At 43.4% G+C, this 24,778-nt stretch overlaps 1 protein-coding gene across 1 annotated transcript in view; it reads left to right on the top strand.

The window, feature by feature from the left end:
* The first annotated feature begins 1,440 nt into the window (after positions 1–1,440).
* LOC124772482 (follistatin-related protein 5-like) overlaps positions 1,441–24,778 on the top strand; it is a 503,208-nt gene continuing 479,870 nt past the window's right edge. Inside the window, exon 1 of the mRNA XM_047249332.1 lies at positions 1,441–1,547. The gene's annotated coding sequence lies outside the window, so the exon portion shown is untranslated. The remainder of the gene's footprint in view (positions 1,548–24,778) is intronic.

Below are 24,778 nucleotides of genomic sequence, written 5' to 3'. Positions count from 1 at the left end.
ACTAATGTAAGATCCACGAGATAAATTTTAGCTACAGTGCGACGAGAGGAAATTATGCCTCTAACAGTAATAAACATTATCTATTCGACATAAAAAAAACATTGAAAACGATGATAAATACTAATTATTTATATAATATTCTATGATGTAATTGGACATATCGATGTGTATCATACAAAGACAATGATAATTGTAAATTCCTTTTATGATCTGCGATTGTCTTCCTTTGTTTTTTACCTTTTGTTGGTTGGCTTTTGTAGGTTGCGGACGCGTATCAAACTGAGGTCTGTTAAGAAATTATAATTATTTGTTAATTATTACTTGAGAATAGAGTTCATTATTATTATAAATATGAGTGAATAATTATTTGTAACTTTAATTCCTCTCTCAGTAAGCATTATCTGTGTTAATTATTTCTTTCCGCTGCAAGGAGCGCAGCCATTGATGATAGCGATTTGTATCGCATTTTTGTCTGTGCTTTCCTTAGAAACAAATCAAATGTTTGCTCGATGAAGTCTAAAAAGTGCACAACACGAAAGTAGAGTTTCTAGAGTTTAATAAGCATTTCAAATACTTACTTATTTGCCCTAACAATAGAAAATCTCTATCAATTGTCTGCCGCCATCTTAACAATTATCCCAGCGGCAAATCAAATTACGCAACTCTGCAGACATAAATGCCGAACATAACACAAATGTGTAAAAATAAATGTGCACCGGTGGTCCCGAACTCATTTTAATGAAAATCATTCGAATCAGATTGGTTCTTTAAAAACAGTGCTCATAGAACAATCCTTATAAGAAACTTTTCTAGCTGATGTATGGAGCCGAAATTAATTACGCACGATTTGCGAAGAACATTGTTTCGGGTGACATACGTCAGAGTTGTGCGCGGCTGGTATTCGGTGGTTTTAATGATCATTTTGCTGAAGATAACTGCTTCCATCATAATCAATAGTTGTATAGAATCTGTTGTATGAACTGGGATTTAGTGACACTTACACAACTTACAGACAACGCTTTAACACGACGTTAAGTTGGGAGTTCTTTAGCAACTTGACCAAATCTTTAGCCGGGAGAAAAATTAATTAGTAATTACTCAATGTAATAAAATATGATTATCATTTTCATTTACAAATTAGTTAAATACCAAACCACTGAATAACACAGCGAACGCCACACTAACTTCAGTGACAACCGCCTCGAGAGTCTGCGGACTTACATAAGCACTGTGTCCTCCGCGAGTGTATTTTTCAGGTATTGTTGCCGGGTACTCCGGTGTGCGTGCTGACCCCGAGGCGCTCGGTGCCACGCGGCCGTGCCGTGCTGCTGTCCTCTGTTGGCGGCGTGACGTGGGCGCCGGCGCCGCGACGCTACCCCCGCGCAGGCGCGAGCCGATCGATAGGCGCCCGCCTGCCATCTAGCGGCGGCGACGCTGCCAGCCGCGTCTCCAGTGCTGTGTGGTCGGGCGCCGCGGCACCAGCATAGCACGAGCAGCGGCCAGGGCACGACCACCGCCGTGACGCCGCACCGGACGCTCTTCGCAACGTGAGTACTCATCGCTTAATGCGAGTCCACAAGTATGGACGCTGTAGCACGGGCGGCGCTGAGCACGCTGACGTAACTATCACGCATCGGGCATGCTAGGCTTGAACGCTTTAGCAGATTCTTGTAGCTCTGTTTTTCCAAAATAACACCGACACAAGTTGGTCACAAAATTTTTAAGAATCTAATGACACTTTCAAGAATAACACGTGATTATACAGTGACAGCTAGATAATACAGGGCGTGTCACTCAGTCTGTTGCCCACAAATAATTCCGGAACGATTCCACAGATAACCAGCTTCCCGACAAGCGATCGTCCTCAGACTGGTATGGGTCAGCCCACGTAAGACTATTTTATATGTGTATACTGAGCTACGGAAGCAGTACTAGCTCAAAATGGACCTATGTACCTCTCTGAAGGCAATCGGTAGCTTGTAACAAATGGCAACAACAGAGTGACGCTCCTTATGGTTTGTTGTGAAACATTTGCAAACTAGGTAATGAATTTGCCAAACGTGAAGACGAAGAATGCGAGATCGCTGTGTCACCTGTTTTCACACGTAAACAAAGGGTAACGATCGGGACCTGCCCCGCGCCGACAATAATTGTAGTCCTGATTCTGCACACTCCACGTCTCTTTTTTCCAAGATATTTGCTAAGGGTTGTAAAAATGTATAATTTTATTCCTCGAGGGCTCTCTAGTGCTGTTAAGAGGGCTCTTTTTAACTTTCAACACAAAGCAGCGCGCGAGTCGTGCGACATTATATGATTAACTAAGCTCTCCCTCTGCTTCACGTCGCTAGAGAAGAAGAATCCATTTATTATAAAAATCAAATTGCCGCGTTTCGTGCATGGCCCATTACCAGAATACCGGAAAATTACTTGATGAAAAATATCATTTCAAACGATGACACTATTAACATAATAAGCTTACTTCTTGTTGTTCCGCAACCTGAAGCAGTCTTAAGGAAGTGATCGGTTAACAAAATCAAAATATGTTAAACATCATAGTTCTGTCAATATTTCGATTAGATATAAACACCGTTTTGATAATAATGCGTGCGTTTCCACTTCAGGAGTCAATTTCAAAAAAGAAAAAATGCTTGATGTGTGACTGCGACTTTTTAATAAAACTGGCACTTTCCGGCTGCTAATGCAGTTAGCTTCACCCTGATGAAGACTACTTGCAATAGTATCCGAAACGATTGTATTTTGATCACATATAAAATATTTTCTTAAAAAAAAAGCTTCCATTTCTACAGATATTTAGAAGATATTTGTAGCGAATAGATTAGACGGTTCACGCATATTTGTTAAAGTCTCGCAAATTACGAGAACGGTTTTCGGCGTAGTTTCACGTTCTGTTCATGAAAACGGGTGATGGCACCTCGATCAAATCCAAAACTAGCGATAAACATGATATCGTCAAACGACAAGGCGGATGAGATGACTGAAAGCCGTTACAAGCAGCTTCTTCTCAATAACGAAGCGAACTTTTCGTTAATCTTGTTTGCCATCCGGGCGCTGCGGAGCTTTGGCGCGCAGATCCTCTTACGGACGTCCTTGGCTTTGATACTCCGAGGTCGTGGGACCATTCGCAACTCTAGTTTAGCATCGCAGCCAGCGAGGTACACTGGTCCCGTGGCGTACGTGACATCGCAAGTCCTGAGGGTTGCAGCCGTCATCTCCAGCGGGGAGCGTGTTACTCTTTAGATCAGTTTTAAAACTTCGTAACTACGCGTTTCTCTACACCCACGCTCTCGAGTATACATGACCACGTAAAGACTTTATTTATTTTACATATTTTTCTACTGAGATACTGATTTCCCACATGGCCCAGGTCGTAGCCGAATGTTAGCGATATATGTTAGGCAACTAGCGTGACGTCACAAGTTCGTCGCGGGGTCCGTATTTCCCGTGGGCCCCATTTAGCATAGTGTGGTGTTACCTCCAGAACATTTCAGCATACTTTGTGTTTCCATTGTCATCTGGTGGGAGCACACTATAGATGCATACGAAAAGACACTGTATCTTCAAATTCTCTAGTAATGATTATGTAACTCACTTTCATTGTAGCAGTATATCTCGCAGTTGTGCTCTTCACGTTAGTAAAACACGCTAACATACTGGAAAAATTGGTTCTAGGACTGAGAGAATTACTAAAGAAGAAATAGAGCACCGATGTAGCGCTCTCATGACGGAGTTTCCAAGGTGATTCAAACCCTTATCGGCCGGCCGCTGTGGCCGAGCGGTTTTAGGCTCTTCAGTCTGGAACCGCGCGACCGCTGCGGTTGCAGGGTCGAATCCTGCCTCGGGCATAGATATGTGTGATGTCCTTAGGTTAGTTAGGTTTAAGTAGTTCTAAGTTCTAAGGGACTGATGACCTCAGATGATAAGTTCCATAGTGCTCAGAGCCATTTGAACCAAACCCTTATCCTGCCCGGAGAGGCGTTTTCTCCAATGAGAAGCGGGCAGCACGCCTTACGCCCGCAGCTCGGCCTGCTAGGTCGCTGTAAGCCAAGTTATCGCTTCCTCTCTCCCCCCTGCACAGGTGTGTGATGTTTCACCCTCATTTCTTCGCGTAACTGGACGAAGATAGGTATTCGATCGGCGACAACTCTAGTAATGGTCTTTTAATTCCAGCTACCGATCATTGCGTACACTAAAGACCGTGAGTCCAGTTGTAGTCGTATTATGTTTCTGCCTACACTGTAGCCATGTTTGCACTGTATTGTACATGTTCCATGATATATGCCTTTGCAGTCTTTCTCGGCTTATTCCACTGATGAATTCTTTTCGGGTTTCGTACGAAACACATTGAAACGTTGCGACAAAACGACGTCACCACTCGCCTGATAACCCGAGAAGAATTCATCCATGTTCCATGATTCTAAGCAAATATTATTCCATGATGTTTCGGGATTGCAGCCGGACGTCGACGTCTTGCCACGATATTTCAGCAAACAGCCATTCAGCCATCTTCAGGAATTTCGCACTGCAGATAGTTCACACAGTTTTTACCAAAAATTGGCGCTGAGACTCACATGCAAAGGCAGCCACTACATGAACGACCCCTGTCGAGTTTCGTGCCCACTTCATCCAAAACTTGGGTGAATGGTTCTCAGCCAAAATATCGTAGCAAGAAGTCTACGTAACCAGTATGCAATCCCAAAACTTCATAGAATACTCTTTACGCCGGAAAAAAATTTCAAGAATCACATAAGCTAATATTGTTTGTATGTTATATCGATGTCACCTCGGTTAGTCTTTTTAGGATAATATAAGATTCTTTCTGTTTTAATGAGGTATGTTTCATCACATTTTAAGATAAAGGTTGACATACAGGGTGGTCCTTTTATCTTGGTCACACCACAGAACTTTTTGCCCATAAGTAAACTAAGCCTATCAAGAAAGTGTTGTTTAACTACCAGAGGAGAAAAAATGTTCAAATGTGTGTGAAATCTTATGGGAGTTAACTCCTAAGGTCATCAGTCCCTAAGCTCACACACCTAAATTATCCTAAGGACAAACACACACACCCATTCCCGAGAGAGGACTCGAACCTCCGCCGGGATCAGCCACACAGTCCATGACTGCGGCGCCTCAGACCGCTCGGCTAATCCCGCGCGGCGCCAGAGGAGATTTATTAGTATAATTACTTTATGACACTGTTCGTTGCAGGGATATGAACAGCAACGTCTTTTTTCAAATATCTTCTTTAAACATCCCCTAATATTTTTTAGTTGGCAATCATCCCTCTCAAAAAATTGTACACGATGTAACATTCACATAAACATGACGTTACTAAAAACATGACACAAAACTGACTTTGACTCTCCTCTACAAGCACATAGTCCAGGGACCTGAGGTAAAGTAAGTCATCCAGTGGTGATGACACCAAACGAATGAGCACACCACGAAAATATACACCAGACATTCAGTCAACCGTCAAACGTGTTCAGAACGTAGACGCCTAGTATTTCTACGCTCTCACACAGACTATTCACTGGACTGTTGACTGAGTGCTCGGTTTGTATTTTCCTTTTGCTCGATGAGTTATGTTACCCCTGGTACCAGCACTGTGTGGTTTTACAGGATAATCAAAGTCAGTTTTCTGTTACGTTTTTTATGACGGCGTGTTTATGTGAATGGTACATTGTGATACGTTTTTCAACAGTTTCTAAGAAGAGGAAATGGATTATCAAATAAAAATTGTGTTGATATTGTAAAAAATACGCACTGCTGCTCATATTTTAGTAACGAACACAGTTACAAGAAAGGCAGTTATGGTCATTCTTTATTTTGATCCTGGATAAAAAGATATTTGGGGCAGTCGAAATAAATGGGACACCCCGTATATGTGAAATCAGTACATTTTTATTATTTTATAATTTACTATTTACCAGGTTTATAAGGGGAAGTCAAACTGAAACTGTTTAGAATTTCAAAAGCAGTCGCTATAGCTGTTAATACATTTACCATACTATGAGACAAGACGGTCAATGCCTTGAGGGAAAAACGTTTGCGGCTGCCTGTGGCACCAAGGTTGTACCCAGGTGTGGACCTCTTCTTCCGAAACAAATCGACGGCCACGAATGTCTTTCTTCATAGCTCCAAAGATATGGAAACCACATGGGGAGAGATCGGGACTGTATGGAGGCTGTGTAAGAGTTTCCTAGCCAAACTTCTGAAAAGTAGTCGAAACAACAGGCATACTAGCTCTGGGAAAGTAATAATGACGTTTATCACTGACTGCAACGCCCCGTCGCTCACTGACTTTCTGAAACTCGGTGACACAATTAGCGCACAGCGGTACGTGGACACTTCGTAACAGCTGAAGCGCGCTATCTAGTACAAACGCCCAGTAATGTTGACGGACCGGACAATATCACTCTGTTGCCCACATGTTTCTGATGTTGTTTTGACTGCGATGCAGAAGTTTCGCTGGATAGCTCTTACACATCCTCCATACAGTTCCGATCTCATTTCATGCGATTTCCGTATTTTTGGAACCCTGAAGAAAGGCTCGCGGCCGTCGATTTGCTTCGGACGAAGAGGTGTACTCCTTGTTACCATCATTGTTGTGTACGCCACCGCAAACATTTTTCCATCAAGGCATTTGCCGTCTTGTCACACAGTGGGTTAAATGTATTAACCGTTATGGGAATTGATTTTGAAATAATAAACATTTCAATTACTTTTTCCCAACTGTTTCGGTTTCATTTGACTGCCCCTTACATCTTAATATCTTACACAGTAATTATGTACGGTTTCCCTATTCCTGACAGATTACTGGTCAGACACAAATCGATACACTGACGACATCACACAATTGAGTGGAATTACAAAAAGCATATTCTGTACTTCCCAGATGACAGACTCTATTCGCGACTATGCCACAGCTTTGTAGAACACCGTTGCTTAACAGATAATACTGGTTGACTGCAGATGTGGAAAAATTAGGCCTCAAGCATTTTAGTCTGAATGTCTAGTAAGCACTGGAAATGGAATGGAAATGAGCGTATGGCATTGTTGGCCGGGAGGCCCCATTCGGGGGAGTTCGGCCGCCGTATTGCAAGTCCTTTTTTGGTGACGCCCCATCGGGAACTTGCGACTCAACGAAGATGAAAATGATGATGGATGCACAACACCCATTATCCCGCCGGGAACCGAACCCGGGCTCCCTGCGTGGGAAGTGGTAACGCTACCGCTATACTACGGAGACTCAAAGAGTTATATTTAAAAGTTCCGTTCACTATCTGGCCAATGTAAAACTAAAATCATTGGTTTTTATGTACTGGACAGAAGTTTTTGAAAACGCTATGCAAGGCTTGTGTTAACGATTCGTTTATGTTCGAAGAGGAGAAGGACGCGGAGCTCAAGTTTGTAAGACTCACTCTCCGAAAAGCTTTCACTAATCAAGCTATCTAACCCATCTGATACTATGTGAGCAAATATATTTCTTCCTACTAAAAGTTCTAGTATTCTTAACATTTTAGCTCCTTCGTAAAACAGTCTTCACGCTCGAAGGTTTCGGCCAAGCCCCCGGCACGTCCTCGTTTCTACAAATCTGCAAAGGCATTCGATTTCGCAGTGGGAACTCTTCACGGCCCATTATTTCGTCATTCAAATATTCTGCGGATAATGCGGAGACAGGTAGAAACCTACCGTACAGAAATTGCAAGATCTGTATGTGACAGGCCACAAACACGTCGCCGAACTTCGTGCAGATGGTTGTTGTCTTGCAAACGTCCCCATCTGTTGACACAGGTATCGAGACGTGGCTGCACGATGTGTTACAGCCATGCTGATAAGATGCCTGTCATCTCGACTGCTAGTGATACGAGGCCGTTGGGATCCAGCATGGCGTCCGTATTACCCTCATGAACCCACCGATTCCATATTCTGCTAACAGTCATTGGTTCTCGATCAACGCGAGCAGTGATGTCGCGATACGATAAACCGCAATTACGATAGGCTACAATCCGACCTTTATCAAAGTCGGAAACGTGATGGTACGCATTTCTCCTCCTTACACGAGGCATCGCAACAACGTTTCACCAGGCAACGCCGGTCAACTACTGTTTGTGTATGAGAAATCGGTTGGAAACTTTCCTCATGTCAGCACGTTGTAGGTGTCGCCACCGGCGACAATCTTGTGTGAATGCTCTGAAAAGCCAATCATTTGCATATCACAGTATCTTCTTCCTGTCGGTTAAATATCGCGTCTGTAGCACGTCGTCTTCGTGATGTAGTAATTTTAATGACCAGTAGTGTATGTCTTACTTGATCTGAAGATGGGCAGCTGTTTTAGTCAAAACTAGTTATCAATGATTATAAATAGTTTTTGTGGACTTTACTACTAAAGGTTTATTTCAAGTAATTCAGGTTTGTTGGAAGTCGCTAAATGCTCTCTTTCTCAAATAATGGATAGATATAGTCAAGGCAATTTGTGCGCCATTAACTACACTACTTCAAGACATATGCACAGTTTGTAACGGTAATATCTGACTTACTATGTTAAATCTTCTAGTAAGATTATACCTCATAATGAGTGGGTTATGATGGTATTTAAAGTTTTCAAATTCGGTCAGTAACTGTATGAAAATTGAAATTTAGGATTTGTCGCCCGTGGAAGGTGTTACATTGACAACTTGCAACTGAAAAAATGCACCGTGAACCTGGTTATTCGTTTATTACCCAGATGCTAGTCTTTGAAGCGTAAGGATCATGAAAAATCATGATGAACAAACTGCAAACATAAGAAATGTTTGATGTGTGTCACGTCGTACGAACACGGCCTTGGGAAAGCTATGATAACGGTAATCTTTCCAGGAAAACTTCCAATTCCTCGTTTCACGTGATCAATAAGTGTATTCTTGTGAGGTTGTATGGAGAGGGGGGCATCCTACTGTGGTAGCTACTTTTCAAGCTATACTCAGTAAGCGTAAGCCAAGCCGAAAAGTTGCAGTCAATGGCATCTCGAACTATCAGCAGAGTCCAAGACAAAAGAGTGACGAAACTCCCACAGGGTTTTTCTGCAACTTGGTTGCTGCAGTGCAGTCAAGCGGCTGGCCTGTATAAATATACTGCGAAACAAATGTATGTTGTATAGAAGGAGTGGATAATCAACTTTAAAATGCAGATGAGGTATGTCGGTGCGTAATACAGAAAAGCGTTTCATAATGTGGGATGAAATAAAATGTTTCGGTAAGAGAGGTATATGGAAACGTTACTCTCTTCAAAGCCAATTACAAGAGTCGTCTGACAGGTTGTATAAATTTTCAGCCAGAAAAGTGTAAGGGAAACGTGTTCGTATACTGAAAAGAGAATTAGGGCAATAAATAACGCTTGTTATTTGTCAGGGACAGAAAATTAACATAAAACGATTCCTTGATGATGCGACAGTGGCAGCCGAAAGTGAGCCGGGTATGCGTTCTGTGTTGAACGTAATGGAACATGTGCCACCTGTAGCTCAAGATTTACACCTAAATACGAAGAAAGTGTCACGGATGGACGTGCTGGAGAAATAAATGTACATCCGGGAGAGGGAATCTTTATTAAGAGACACACACATTTTGATACTTAGTAAGCAGAACACATAAAGAACATAGGTAAAGACCAAAAGGGCCTTTATAGGCATAAGCAGCGCTTTATTTCCAAGGATGTATAAGTGGTGTCTAGTTTTTAATGTATTAAGAAACATGTGAACTCTGTAAAGAAACTAGCGAATCAAATTTCAACCCGTGTAAAGGTTCAGAGTGCGGACACACAAAAAATCGGTTCCTTTTGAACTTATATACTGCAAATTACATTTCATTTCTTGTCGTAGAAGATTTTAGATGATACTACTCGGCTACTTTGAACCGTATATGTCAGACTGCATTCAGATTTTATCATTATAAGTTGACGTTTGTAGGAGACGGTCTATTTTAGTTACATTTTGCCTTTCCTACTAGTAAAATCACAGGTCCTTTTACTGACTGGGAAATACGGAAGTAACAGCATTAAAAATAGCAGTTTCTCTGTTTATATAATGCTGTTCAGTTACTACAGGTCAGCCGCTTGGAGTTCCAGCATCGCTGCAACTGTCAAAAGCTTGAATTTGTATGTCCTATAGAGTTTCGCAACTGTTTGCCATATATCGTGGTATCACGATGTTCTTCCACTACTGCAGGTTGCCTAAATTGAGTCATTACGGTGGTAACCAAGACAAGCCATCGCCCACTACAGATTGAAGTGGGATTCTTCCGAATGTATCTAGCCAACAGCAGCCAGCGACGTCGTTCACCGTTTATTGCAGTCTGAGGCAGTTTTGGAGTATGGACAGTGGAAGACGGTATGAAGACGGTGCCGAATTGTCGCTATAAAGACAGTTCCCCACAGCTGCCGTCGAGCAAGGACTGTGGGTAGGGCTAGAAGATCCGTTACTGTGTTGCGAACTTGATGGGATGATACGGACACATGGCGTACCTTATTCTCGCTCGTCGCTGCAGTCTTTTGTCAGCCTGTTCCACACACTCGAGCACGTCGTTGTAGCACGGTTGTCTCGAGCCGGTATGTGACGGTAGGACAGCCCAGATCCCAGAAAGCGATCGTTGTGCCACTTTATTTCTCTCTTTCACGTCGACCAGGATAACTGCCACTGTTTCATCAGTGACCGACGTTAGAGGAACTCTAACGTATGCGACGGCACTGGGGCTATATGGGCGCCGTAGCCTTACCCCACATTGCCTGTGCATTGCTCTACACAATCCTGGAGTCTGGGCTCGTTAACTTTTTGAATTTTGAAAAAAGAAAGAAAACTGTATTTACTTCCGTCCTGGCACGTTAATTTCCTAAAGCAACATCCTGAAGTCCATACGACAACCGCATCTTAGAAAAGCCTTTAAATTAGGTAAAACTACCGTCTGTTGTGTAAGAGTGATCGCTCAGAATACATATCAAAATGATTACGAAAACGGGAGGTCACAAGGAAAGGACTAACTGGGTCCAGTGCGAGAAGGAAGAAGGTACTAGACAAAGACAGTGTTGAGTGTAGGAACATTGCTCTGTCCTCCTCTACAACATTATACAAAGATTCAAAGCGACATTACACTTATGTACCACTGTGTTACGGTGTAGTTAAGACCGAAGATGATTTACTCTTATCGTAACGTCATCAAAACAGCGCAGAAACACGAGGTTGAAGAGGAGCTTATGAGTTTACAGAGACTCCGTTTTCTTCTCTACTTTGCGACCATAGAACTTCTCCCGCGTAGCACGGGGCTATGCGCATTTCTCCATATGACCATGACATGAAAATGAATAAAACATCGAAAAAAATTCCAAGTTAACGTCTGCTGTACTGCTCCTGTCAAGCACGAACACCGGATAGGTTAACATATACAAATCTTGTTTGTTTTCTTCTTGGAAGTCAACAGTCTTCTATTTTCAACATTAACTGTTCAGAGACATAACTAAAATAATAACCAAGCCTTTTCCACTAATAAAATAACAATTTCAAAAAAATGGCTCTGAGGACTATGGGACTTAACTTCTGAGGTCATCAGTTCCCTAGAACTTAGAACTACTTAAACCTAACTAAGGACATCACACACATCCATGCCCGAGGCAGGATTCGAACCTGGGACCGTAGCGATCGCGCGGTTCCATACTGTAGAGCCTAGAACCGCTCGGCCACTAACAATTTCATTGACGCATTGTTTTCGTATGATGGTTTTGATAGTAAAGAACTGATAACGAAGGTGGACTGGGCAGTAATTTAATTTAGTCTCGTCTCTTGTACATTTTAAAATAATCTCATTCATTTGTTCACTATACGATCCTGAAACTTAAATGAAGTGGTCAGACAAACGCACCTGAAATGGGTGGAAAAGGAAAACAAAATGTAATTTTGCGGTAATCGGTGCCTTCTGTTCAGTAAAGTTGTAGAGGGGCAGAGGAGCCTGCCTCAGACAGAACCCACCTCGCGGTTTAATGACGATTGCTGACGAGGCAGCCAGCCAGCGTGTAGTTTGTAAGCAGTTTTCCACATTCGGGTATAAACGGTATATGTATTCACTTTCCATCTAAGATATACGCTACTCAAATAATATGAAGAAATTCTAACACTGTAACAACAGGCTGACATATGGAGTATGCAGATTCCATCCCTTGGGGGATGCTCATCTCGCCACATACTATCGCTAATGTTACCAAAAACCCATATAAAATGATGAGTATATGCAGGCTGAAGCGAGGAATGATCATCTGTACCAAGTCTGGGATTCGAATCCAGATCTCCTGCCCGTAGGCAGATGCCCTAATCACTACGCCATCCTGGCACAGTGGCTTTGCACAACTGCACGGACTGCCCTAGCAAGCCCCCCTCCCCAATCCAAATTCGCATCCACACCTCAGCCCACTTGGTATTCCCCCTAAACTCGAAATAGAAAAAGGCAAAGAAGAATAAAAAAAGAAGAAAATGCCTACATATTACTCCAAAATTAGAAATTTCACTGAAGCATATTTTCCAGTTAATTTCTTGTTGTAGATTTAGTAATGCACCACCTACTTCTAAACTAACCTTGTAAGTCTTAACAATAGTCAGCTCGAAAAGGGCATCTAATAAGATTTTAACCATCGTGTTCGGCGTAGAACAGTGCATCTCCAGCAGAAATCTGAGCAGCAGTTGGCAATATAGTGACACATAGAATTTTTACATATCGGTTATTTCAAGAACAGCTCCGAGGCCGACGTCTTGTAGCGTGTATTCCACTGGGCCCAAACCACCGCTATTGCGGTTTCACTCGTGTCGAAGGATAACTCATAGGGCGAGGCAGTGGTGGGGGGGGGGGGGGGGGGGGAAGGTAGAAGTCTCGTTTTTTATGAAAGCTGGTTCTGTCCCGATGTCAGATGGCCGAATGTTGGTTACGAGGAGGCCAGATGAGGGCCTGCAACCAGTCTGCGTGCTAGAGATAGTGGATCTCCACCTGGAGCTATTATCTGGAATGCAATTTCAAATGACAAGAAGATCATGATTATCGCACGCACCGTGACTACAAATTTGTACGTCAAACTGATGATTCGACGTGCTGTGCTATCGTTCATGAATAACATGCCAGTGGGTCTTTTCCAGCAGATAACGCTCGGCCACCTACCGCTGTCGTAAACCAACAAGCTCTATAGAGCGTCGACATGCTGTCTTTATCACCAGATCCGTTTCCAGTCGAGCGCATATGCGGCATCAGCGGATGACAACCCCAGCATGATCGATAAACGGCATTAACAATTCCTGTATTGACATGTGGAATAATCGTGTCTACTGCCAGGACGGGCCTCAGAGAGCTGCCACAGATGGCGACAAAGTCGGGCGCGGTCGTCCGACGGAGCACCGGGGAAGAGAAAACATATTACAGGCAGCGCCAGGCGGGCGCGGACGGCAGAAAGAGCACCCAGCGCCCTCTGAGCGTAAATACTGGACAAGATCCTCCAACACGGCAGTCTCAAGTAGCACCTGAAGAAGGCAACGAGTTACGTGGCCGAAATATTGTGCCAGAGCGACACAAACATCCGGCAGTAAACCCGATTATTCCACATGTCAAGATCTCGCCTGGAAAGCCTGAAGAGTTACAATCTCTGTATTGGCTGACCATGTGCATCATGCATGGAACTCGTTATTTACAAACTGACATACAGCACTTGCACAACATATGCATGCACGTCTGCGTGCTTTAATTCACAACATTCTGGCAATTACACCGATTATGAATGTACGAGAATTTCACGTTTGTAATGTTTTATCTCGAAATTGCATTAACCTGTGATCTTAGAATGTTAATCACTTAAATATGTTTCCTAGGCAGATGTATTCCAGAAATTTGAGTACTCTGTTGCGATTTTGTCCCATCAGTGGAATGTGGATTTTTATACTGAAAGTGGCCAGTCGCCTGACCGAATACGCTGAATAACGATGCCAGTAATTTTCTCCAGAGAATAAGGTCCTTTTTAAAATGTTACACGATTATGGAACACGTAAACAGAACATACTATGGTGTACGGGTAGGTATCGTCGTTGAGTGACTGTAGGAGGATACAAGATGACTTGGACAGGATTTGTTATTGGTGTGAAGAATGGCAGCTAACTCTAAATATAGATAAATGTAAATTAATGCAGATGAATAGGTAAAAGAATCCTGTAATGTTTTAATACTCCATTAGTAGTGTAGCGCTTGACAGAGTCACGTCGAATATTTGGGAGTAACACTGCAGAGCGATATGAAGTGGGACAAACATGTAATGGCAGTTGTGGGGAAGGCGGATAGTCGTCTTCGGTTCATTGGTAGAATTTTGGGAAGATGTGGTTCATCTGTAAAGGAGACCGCTTATAAAACACTAATACGATCTATTCTTGAGTACAGCTCGAACGTTTGGGATCGCTATCAGGTCGGATTGAGGGAGGACATAGAAGCAGTTCAGAGGCGGGCTACTAGATTTGTTACTGGTAGGTTTGATCATCACGCGTGTGTTACGGAAATGCTTCAGGAACTCGGGTGGGAGTCTCTAGAGGAAAGGAGGCATTCTTTTCGTTAATCGCTACTGAGGAAATTTAGAGAACCAGCATTTGAGGCTGACTGCAGTACAATTTTACTGCCGCCAACTTACATTTCGCGAAAAGACCACAAAGATAAGAGAGATTAGGGCTCGTACAGACACATATAGGCAGTCATTTTTCCCTCGATCTGTTTGGGAGTGGAACAGGGAGAGAAGATGCTAGTTGTGGTACGAGGTACCCTCCGCCAAGCACCGTATGGTGGAATGCGGAGTACGTATGTAGATGTAGCTGTAGATGTAGATGTAGATCATAACGTACCATGAACAAGTCTACCTCCAATGTCCTTGAGTTATTTGCATTGCACGTAACATATCCTTCATTTCGTTTCCATTCTGTTAAGCTTCTTTTTTTCGTTTTAGGGGGTAGGGTATCAGGAAACGTTCTCGTTGTTCGCTGTGAAAGTGATGTAGATGGGCCTGGCTTCTTTATGAGCCGCCCTCACAAAGAGGGCACCGCGGAGGCGGACAGGACGCGTCCGTCCCGGCGGCTGACGGCGCGCAATATCCTGGCGGGTGGGACAGGGGAGGGGGAGAAGAAGGGGCGCTGCCAGTGTTCGGCATCGATTGGCAATTAGGGCGCGCGTTGTCGGGGAGCGTGTCGCGATCACACACCGCGCCAGCCGCGGCGAAGCCAGGCGGCGGGTCCGGCCGCCGGGCGTTCGATACGCGGGCGCCGCAGACGGCCGTCTGTCGCTTCCGCTGGCGGCTGCCGGGCTCCCGTCACACCGCTGTCGCACTTTCCGTCCCGCTCCCAGCCACCGCGGCCAGCCCTTCATATACGCTGGCGGCGAAAAAGGTCTCGCTAATGTCAGTGTGCTGTGCTAGCATCAGACTTCTACGTACGTCGCTGAACGGCTTCAGTGCGGCACACTGGTCTCAGTTGCATCGTTGCATCCTGTGGAAAAATGGAGCGACTTACATCTACAAGGTCGGCTTAATACATCGCTGATATCAGTAGAGACAAAACACTAAAACATTTTTAAAAGGAAGATCAGCGTTGATCGTAATATTGATGTTCTATTGATTGCAGAATCGATTTTCGATCACATAGTGATCATCTTCGGTGACTGTAACCTGATACCAGTGTCTGAGTTTAATGTGTACAAAACCGAAGATGATCACTATGTGATCGAAAATCGATTCTGCTATCAATAAAACATCAATATTACTACCAACGCTGACCTTCCTTTTAATATAACATATATGGTCGGGGTGCACACACCACTCCATGGAGTTGCCAATCACTGAAGCATTTGCTTGGGGCATAGCAGTTGAGCCTGGTGGTCTAGCGGTGTTGTAGATCAGCGTGTTCGGTCAGAGTAATAAAAAGTAATAAAAAAAAGAAACTAAGTGAAGTATTCTACAATCAACTTGAAGGGGTGTCATGTGACGTCCATCCAGACCAAATGCCGAGAACAAAATGGAAAAAAAAGCTGTGGTATGTAGATCGAAAATCACGGGATCGAGTCGCCGGCCGAAGTGGCCATGCGGTTCTAGGCGCTGCAGTCTGGAGCCGAGCGACCGCTACGGTCGCAGGTTCCAATCCTGCCTCGGAAATGGATGTGTGTGATGTCCTTAGGTTAGTTAGGTTTAATTAGTTATAAGTTCTAAGCGACTGATGACCTCAGAAGTTAAGTCGCATAGTGCTCAGAGCCATTTGAACCAATTTTGAACGGGATCGAGTCCCAGTTGTAACACGGAAATTTTCAGTCTACTTTTCTAATCTAAAAATTCTTCTCTCCGTGATGTGGACATTCGCCAGAATGTATTGCACGTTAGACTACTGATACGTTACTTTGGTCGAATAATAAGGTAGGTTATGGATTGTAGTTAAAATTCAAGGTGAATGGATATCAGTGCTAAGATTCCCTGTTGAGATAGCCATCCTCAGTAAAAGTGAAGAATAATTACAGGATCTGTTGAATGGAACCGTCTAATGAGTTCAGAATACGGACTGAGAGTAAATCGAAGAAAGACGAAAGTAATTAGGAGAAGCAGAAATGAGAGCAGCGAGAAAACTTAGCGTCAGGATTCACGAAGCAGACGAAGTTAAGGAATTGTGCTACCTAGGTAGCAAAGTAATTCGTAACGGACGGAGCAAGGAGGACGTAAAAAGCAGACTAGCACTGTCAAAAACCGGCGTTCCTGCTCAAGACATGTATACTGGTATGAAACATAGGCCTTAATTTGAGGACTAAATATTTCGAGCACAGCATTGTATTGTAGTGCGACATCGACTGTGGCAAAATAGGAACAGAAAAAAAAGTCAAATGTATGTGAAATATTGTAGGGCCGAAATGCTAAGGCCATCAGTCCCTAAGCCCTAAGCATGCACACTACTTAACCTAAATTATCCCAAGGACAAACACACACACCCATGCCCGAGGAAGGACTCGAACCTGCGCCGGGACCAGCCGCACAAGGAACAGAAAAGAATCGTTGATATGTGGTGTTACAGATGAATGTTGAAAATTGCGTGGACTGTTAGGGTAAGGAATGACGAGGTTCTCCGCAGGATCGTCAGGAAAAGGAAAGGAACATGGAAAAACAATGACAAGAAGGAATGACAGGATGATAGGGCATTTTTTAAGACATCAGGGAATAATTGACGTAGTACTAAAGGGAGCAGTAATATTGTGAGTGGAACACATCCAGCAAAGAACTGATGTAGGTTGCAACGGTTATGAGATGATCGGCACAGGAGAGGAATTCGTGGGAATCAATACCGATCAAACACTGAAATACGAAGTTGGCGAACGAATTTCGATAATATCTGTGATGAAGTAAGCACGTCAGCATAGTAGCTCGGCTTGGTGGACAAAAGTGTGCGTACAGATCGAACGGTCGTGGATCGAAGCCCAACTGTACCACGGAAACTTTCAGTCTGCCTTTTAATATAGCATTCATCTGTCAATGACGTGCACATTCGCCAGAAACCATTCATGGTTCGGATTCCACGTTAGAGACACGCAAGTCTGCGAAGAGGAGTCAAATTGAAAGACTTACACCAGACCACTGAACGACATGAAATTATTATTCGTGTTATTGTTGTTGTTGTTTCATTCTTCAATCCGAAGACTGGCTGCAGCTCTCCATGCTACTCTATCCCGCACAAGCCTCTTTATAATTACTACAATCTACATCTTCCTGAATCTGCTTACGGTATTCATCTCTCACTTTTTCAGTGCTCCTATTTTGTGTCGTCGTGTGGCGTGGTCATGAAGGGATGTGACAATGACATAGGCTCCAATAAAACTCGCCAGTTCAGCCAAATCCTCAATGTCACTCGTCCACCTTTACTATTTTAAAAATGTTCGTGTACAGTCAGAACCCGTGACGAAGACCAGCTACCCCTTCGATACCCTTCAATTCCGGCTACCCTACTATCAGGCGCAGGAACGGTGTTGTAGTGCCAAAAGAGAAGCAGCATGGCCTGCCTGCAGGCGCCTGATACTCTGGTCACCGGTTCTCTCTGTACACGTACATTTACAATGTGCTCAACAAAGGCTGGTGGATGGGAACGAGAGTTTTGTTAAAATGGGGTCACGCATGCGTCAGTGTCACACCCAGTCCGTGATCACACCACAGGTCGATGCGAAATAGGAGGGATGAAAAAAGCACTAGCACCCTTTGCTGGTTCGGATCACGTTCAGATGCCGTCGAGTGGTGTTAAACGGTCGCTAGTGGTTCTAAGCTGTACACGAGAGCAAAAACTGCGGTCGTAGTGCGTTCCAAGCGGCTAGATCATGTTTAATGGCCGCGCGGAGTGGCCTCGCGGTCTGAGACGCCATGTCACGAATTGCGCGGCCTCTCCCGCCGGAGGTTCGAGTCCTCCCTCGCACTTGTGTGTGTGTGTGTGTGTGTGTGTGTGTGTGTGTGTGTGTGTTGTTCTTAGAATAAGGTAGTTTAAGTTAGTTTAAGTAGTGAGTGAATCTAGGGACCGATGACCTCAGCAGTTTGGTCCCTTAGAAATCCACACATATGTTTAATGGAGATGCAGCCCCACATATTAGAGAAGAACTAAAACGTCTGAGCATAAAAGATTTTACTGTGAACGGTGTTTCCGACCGCGAAATGTGTGGAAATCGACCTTTCAGGAAAAAAAAGGTTGCTTTCATTAAGGTCGTTCATGCTACAGCTGAGGCCTTTTCATGCCGATTCTGAGCAATTGTGTGTCATGAATGTTTACCTCGGTACTCATAAGAAAACCGCTTAATTTCAACACTGGGCGTCGCGGTTCTGACATCCAACGCAGAGGCGGCAAAAGAAGGAGGATGGCATGTGACTAAGACGAGGTGTGAGGACCTTCCCACCGCGTAACACATCCAGAGTGCGTTGGACAGATCTGTGGTGAGGTTTGCTGCCAACGTGACATCATTAACACAGCTTATACGACGCGTCAACTTCTGAGGTGTTGCCTATTTTCGCATGTGACGACGCCTTGTTGTTCGAAGCTGTGTCAAGCCCGAGAGTAACGTAGTGTGGCATCACGCTTTTGTACCATTACAAAAATGGTTCAAATGGCTCTGAGCACTATTGGACTTAACATCTGAGGTCATCAGTCCCCTAGAACATAGAACTACTTAAACCTAACCAACCTAAGCACATCACACACATCCATGTCCGAGGCAGGATTCGAACCTGCGACCGTAGCGGTCGTGCGGTTCCAGACTGAAGCATCTAGAACCGTTCGGTCACAGAGGCCGGCTGCTCCTTTACAGAGGAAGGCTCTACGCACCTTGACCAATGTTTCAAACTTAAGCGTAACAATGACTGGGCGTTACGAGGCTTCGAAAAGTAACCGTTCAATTCTATTCCGCAATTTCAGTATCCTGTGTAATATAACAACAAGGAGATTCTGGCGCGCACTTTGTTTTTCTTGTAGTATAGTAAAAAGAGGTTTTAAACAGCACTGCACAGCGCTCACTGGCTGCACTTGTGTATTGAAAATGTTGAAGCGTGCAGCTGTACATGGCTTCTGATGAAAAGACTTGTTGCAGTAGTAGCAGCAAAGGCACTGACGATGTGTACGCCAAGTGTATGAATAGTATCCGTAACAGCACTGATGAATAGGAGATGTACTTTGCTTCTAACGTCTTTGCTCTTTGTAAAGGCTTAATCGCGTTACTGTACATTTACCATTTAATAACGACGTTCCTAGTGTTCAGTTCTACTGTCTTCCTGAATACAATAAAGAACAAAGTCATAATTTCCGGGAAGACCAATTGTTTATTCTGATTAGAGCAGCACGTTCAGTGCTATGTAAGCCAGCTATTACTGACTCCCCCGAAAGCTGCTTCACTGTGACGGAAAACGTCTTAATTGAGATGAAACTGTGACTATCCTTTTTGCAGTCATGTACATGAGTAACCGTCTAAAAATAAGTTACTAACGCCATTTGCTCTCGACTACTCGCATCTTGTGGTCACCCACTGTCACATATTTAATGTTCAAAAATGCTGTAAGTAGACAACCAAACGGGTATTAACTTTGAAAACCTATATAAACAACGCGGAAATTACGATTTTATTTGAATTTCACTCAGCAAATCATTTTCTTTGACAGTGATCGTATGTTCGACTAAACTGCACAATTAAGTTGGATGTGCTCCATTTAGTTTTTCGAAGTATCTACCATCATTTGGTTTTGAAGTAACTTTTTACGTGCGAGAAAAGTACCTTTGGAGCTTATCAGAACTGTAACTTTTGCAAGTGTCGGCACATTTTCTTGTCACAACATTACTCCGCCCCATAGTTATCTTTAGATCACTGCTGCTCCTTAACATGAACATTACATGGAAGAATCTACTACACACTGAAAGTATCTTACCAAAATTGTATCCTTTTTTGTGAAAGTATCTATGATAAGATTGTTCCAAACTAATTATTCAGCAAACCTGCATCCTACTGCGTTTGTGAACTTGTTCCTTGCACTCCTCTGCAACACGTATTTGACTCAGCAATCAAGTTTAAGAGAATAATGCGGTTTGTGAGTGGCATTAAGATGGTACTGGAAAATTAACTTTTGGCCCTAATTTAAACACAATGTTGATCTCAATATATATATTGTTAAAATTTAAGTCATTCACAAAACCCACCATTTCCAACATTTTTGTAGCACGAATCACTCTTACAAAAAATGTTTACAAAACGCTTACTGTGTCGAACCTTGGACATACAAATCCTAACTCTGAACATTATCTAACAAAAACAATTTTGAAATCGTTATAGATCTTCTCTCATTTATGTGCTAAAGTTTGGTCAGGGGCAGCGAACACGACCTACCTTAAAGCTGTCACCACATGTCTGCTTCCTCCGGGCATCTACCTCCGACTCTCCGGTTTTTTACTACGCGCGCCCCGCTCTCTTAACCATCAAAGATCCTCCCACTCAAAGATATTATACTCGTTCCACCTTGCGGTTGGCAGCTACCGACTTTATTTTCTACAGCTACCCTGATCAGACGTTAACACATACCTTTCAACACTATGGCAGGAAATTCCCAGCCGTGTCACGAGCCCAAGTTGACTACAAGGCTAATACTTTGTAGAACGGCACAAGCGGCACCTCTGCCCTGTCCGATAGTGGAGACAGGAAGAGATCCCAACGCCTAAATTCCCCTCCCCGACTCCAGTGTCTTCGCCACGTTAACATAAGCGCCGAAATGGTCGCTCATTCTACGTCGTATTTTATGCAAACATATCAGTATTTCCTAACCCACTGTACCACACAATTTTATGGGAATCACTATTACCTATGGAGGATTCCTTTGACCGTATACAATGACAACGACAGTGATTGGCCGCCGTTAGCATGAATAGCCCGGGAGATTGACCACACTGGTCAACAGGCAATTGGAACAATTACGAGAGCTGTTGGATGAAATGATCCGATGCATGTATTTTTAGAAACTTTTTCGCAGTTAACTTCATTGGAGGTTACATTTTGCCTGCGCCACGAGCATTTGTTGTGATTTCGCAACCGCTTATAGTATTCAGCACCTGGTGGGCAGATATTTCTACTGCTTACCGTCTATGTATTTTCAAGGTGGAATTACGTAATTTCCCTCTCAAGTCTTTTACCTAGCACAGTCGTCGGATAGTGGTAATTTTCTCTTTTAGAAAAGTCAACTAATGACTTCGACTCATCTGTGGAGCGGCTGGCTAGTGCAAACATGAAACATCAGTAATGGACGAAGTATTCGGCTGAATATTTTAAAACTGATAGGATTTATTACATACGTCACTTGTGGACATTTCTTTCCACTCAAGAAATACACCGTACATAGAGCTAGTACTGTTTGAAATGAATTTATTTATTAGAATTGGCAGTTGTTTCTTTGAAGTAATCTACGTGTTAAGGGCAAACAAATACAATTCACGACTAAGTGAGATGTCTTAAGGGCTGGTTCGATACGGAAGATGAGTAAGTGCAAGTTTCAGGAAAAACAAATTCTTCGAATCCTTTTAATGCTTTCGTCTTTGAATGAATAAAGTATCACCATACTACACAAGATTTCTTGAAATCTTCTCATTAATATCCCTTTCGTAGCTGCGTAGGTTTGCGCAAGAAATGATTTAGCTGCTAACTGTTGACAGCGCTGTTCTGTTGCCAGTCATGGATTTCGTACATATACCTTAATTTGAGAGGCAATCCGTAATTTTGGTATTATATTTATATGATTTGAACCTTTATTTGTCTTTCGGATTTTTCTTCAGTTCATTGTATGTGGACACAGGAGACCAAGATGCATACAGCATAGACTCAAAAAGTTACGTCGTGCTGGACTGAAATCTAGAGTGAACTGTTTATCATTTCCACAACACAAATTCAAAATAATTCATTTTTTTACATTTTCTTTTACGATTGTAGTATAAATTGCAATGGATCAAGGCAATGCAAATCTCTCCTCTTCCGAGGCATGGCGATCGCTGTATGGATCACATGCGGCCATACAGTATTACCGCATTGTTTCGTTGTTGATTAAAATCTATGTAAAATTGTCACAAATCATAAAAAACGTCCTCGCGTATCTTTCTAGATCCACATGTTACACGCACGTACATCTTGCATGCACAGTGTGAGCTATCAGTTCTTTGGGATGTAAGTACAATTGGTGAGATATTATTTTTAAAGCCGCTTCATTCATAGCTGAGTGATTCCTCAACACATAACTCGGAGTCATGCGAGCATTTCACATAGGTTCGCTTCAAAGAGGCGCCACATACTAGTTCTTAACGCAATTGTGCCAGTATTGAACATTCAGATCTACGTTAAAGTATTTGCAATACCTACTCATTGTAAACCATCTGACCGGCATTGCGGCCGCGCAGAGCGGCCGCACGGTAGAGCCGCCATGTCACTGATCGTGCGGCTCCTCCTGCCGGAGGTTCGAGTCCTCCCTCAGGCATGGGTGTGAGTGTTGTCCTTAGTGTTAATTTAGTTTAAGTAGTGTGTAAGTCTAGGGACCGATGACCTCAGCAGTTTGGCCCCTTAGGAATTCTGACACACACTGGCATTGCAGAAAGCACACTGCTATGTCCGGTTAAGTAGAATTTTATTTGATTTAGGAAATCATGAAACTCAGAATAGGAACGTTATCGTAATCAAATATTTATCCAAAGACCTGATGAATGTGGAACGTACACGTACAGTATTGTGTCTGTCATAGAAATATCTACATTCCAGTTTGTGAATCGAGCGTCATCGTTGAACGACTTGTGGCGGCTATTGTATGATAACTTAACAGATGACCACCAACATGTTCGAAGCGACTTGTTGCGCAGCACAGTGTGTTGCTTAGAAGCACACATTGGTCTGCGATGGTTGTCACTGTAGGGAAGCAATCTTAGCAGCGTAGATCACATGTTTTGCATAACTACAGGGATGTATGGAACTGGGCAAAAGCGGAGACGTCTTTGGATTTCAAAGAGGCACACGATGCGTGGTTAACTGAAGCACATGACAGAGGACTTCCAGTTACTTCGGTACACGGTTTTTAACCGCGTCCTATGCGGTATATCGCGAGAAGTAATAGTGAACAAAACCTTTACTGAGAGATGGGGGTAGCCTAACACGCAAGTCGACAGCCACGAAGGACGATGCAACAAAGCGATAGAAGTCAAGTGCGAACGAAATGAACATTATTGGCTTATTTTTGACAATCAGTCACAGCTCGAAGCAAAGTGCAGAAACGAACGCCAGCAGTCTGTTTTCCGACTTGACACCTCGAATTACCACTGTGAACCTGTTAGCAAACCAGAAAAGATGCCTAAATCAAGGCGAGGCACACCAACGATGATTGAACAAGTATATTATCTTGACCTGTGTTGGTTCTGTGTGAAAACTCAGAATACTGCGCCTGTCGCAGCTAGAATCCATATACTTGCTTTTGGGCGGGCCACGGGAAGGAGTGGGGTGAAGTACATAGCGATTTAAAGTTTTAAGGTGAGCTGAAAGGAAATGGGATAGCGCATGTTGGGCCAATTTTTTCGAAACGTACACAGTTATAACTTTCCAAACAGCTTCCCGAAAGAGAATACTTAAATGGGAAAAAATTACCTAGTCTTCGTAGATGAAAGTTTAATTGACGTCGCTCCAAGTAATCAGGCGCAATTTGACGGAAATGTGGGAGCGTGTTAAGCTCTTTCATATTTGTTAGTAAGTGTGGTTAGCTTTACAGCGGAAGTTAGGCATAGATTTTCTCAAGCCACACATACAGTACATGACGTATGATACGAATGTCTGGAAACAGACAGCGTTATTTCTGCATCGATACTTCATTACATTGTAACTATACGACCCAACGCTCTAGTTAGTTAGTGAAGTACTGGATATCTTACTAAATTCTGTTATGTAATTGTTTTCCGTGCAGTACTGCCTTTCATCAGTGGCCCTGTGATACTGACGGACTTCTCTCGTATGCGAATCATGCCTTCTCCTTGCATAACTGTTAAAATGGAGTCAGTTAAGCCGAACAGCATTGCACAGGCTCTCCAAGTGCTTTCGAACACAGTTTGGGGGGAACAGCAAGTGTGTTCAGGCGTGAATGAGAATTTGGATTGAGAATAGAGGCGTGCGGGGGTAAACCGTGCAGAGGTGCAAAGCCACAGGCGCCATGGTGGAGTAGAGATTAGCGC

The sequence above is a fragment of the Schistocerca piceifrons genome, chromosome 1 (assembly GCF_021461385.2).
Source record: "Schistocerca piceifrons isolate TAMUIC-IGC-003096 chromosome 1, iqSchPice1.1, whole genome shotgun sequence".
Taxonomy (NCBI): Eukaryota; Metazoa; Arthropoda; class Insecta; order Orthoptera; family Acrididae; genus Schistocerca; species Schistocerca piceifrons.
Note: the sequence above shows the minus strand (reverse complement) of the source record. Positions and strands in the feature narration are given on the sequence as shown.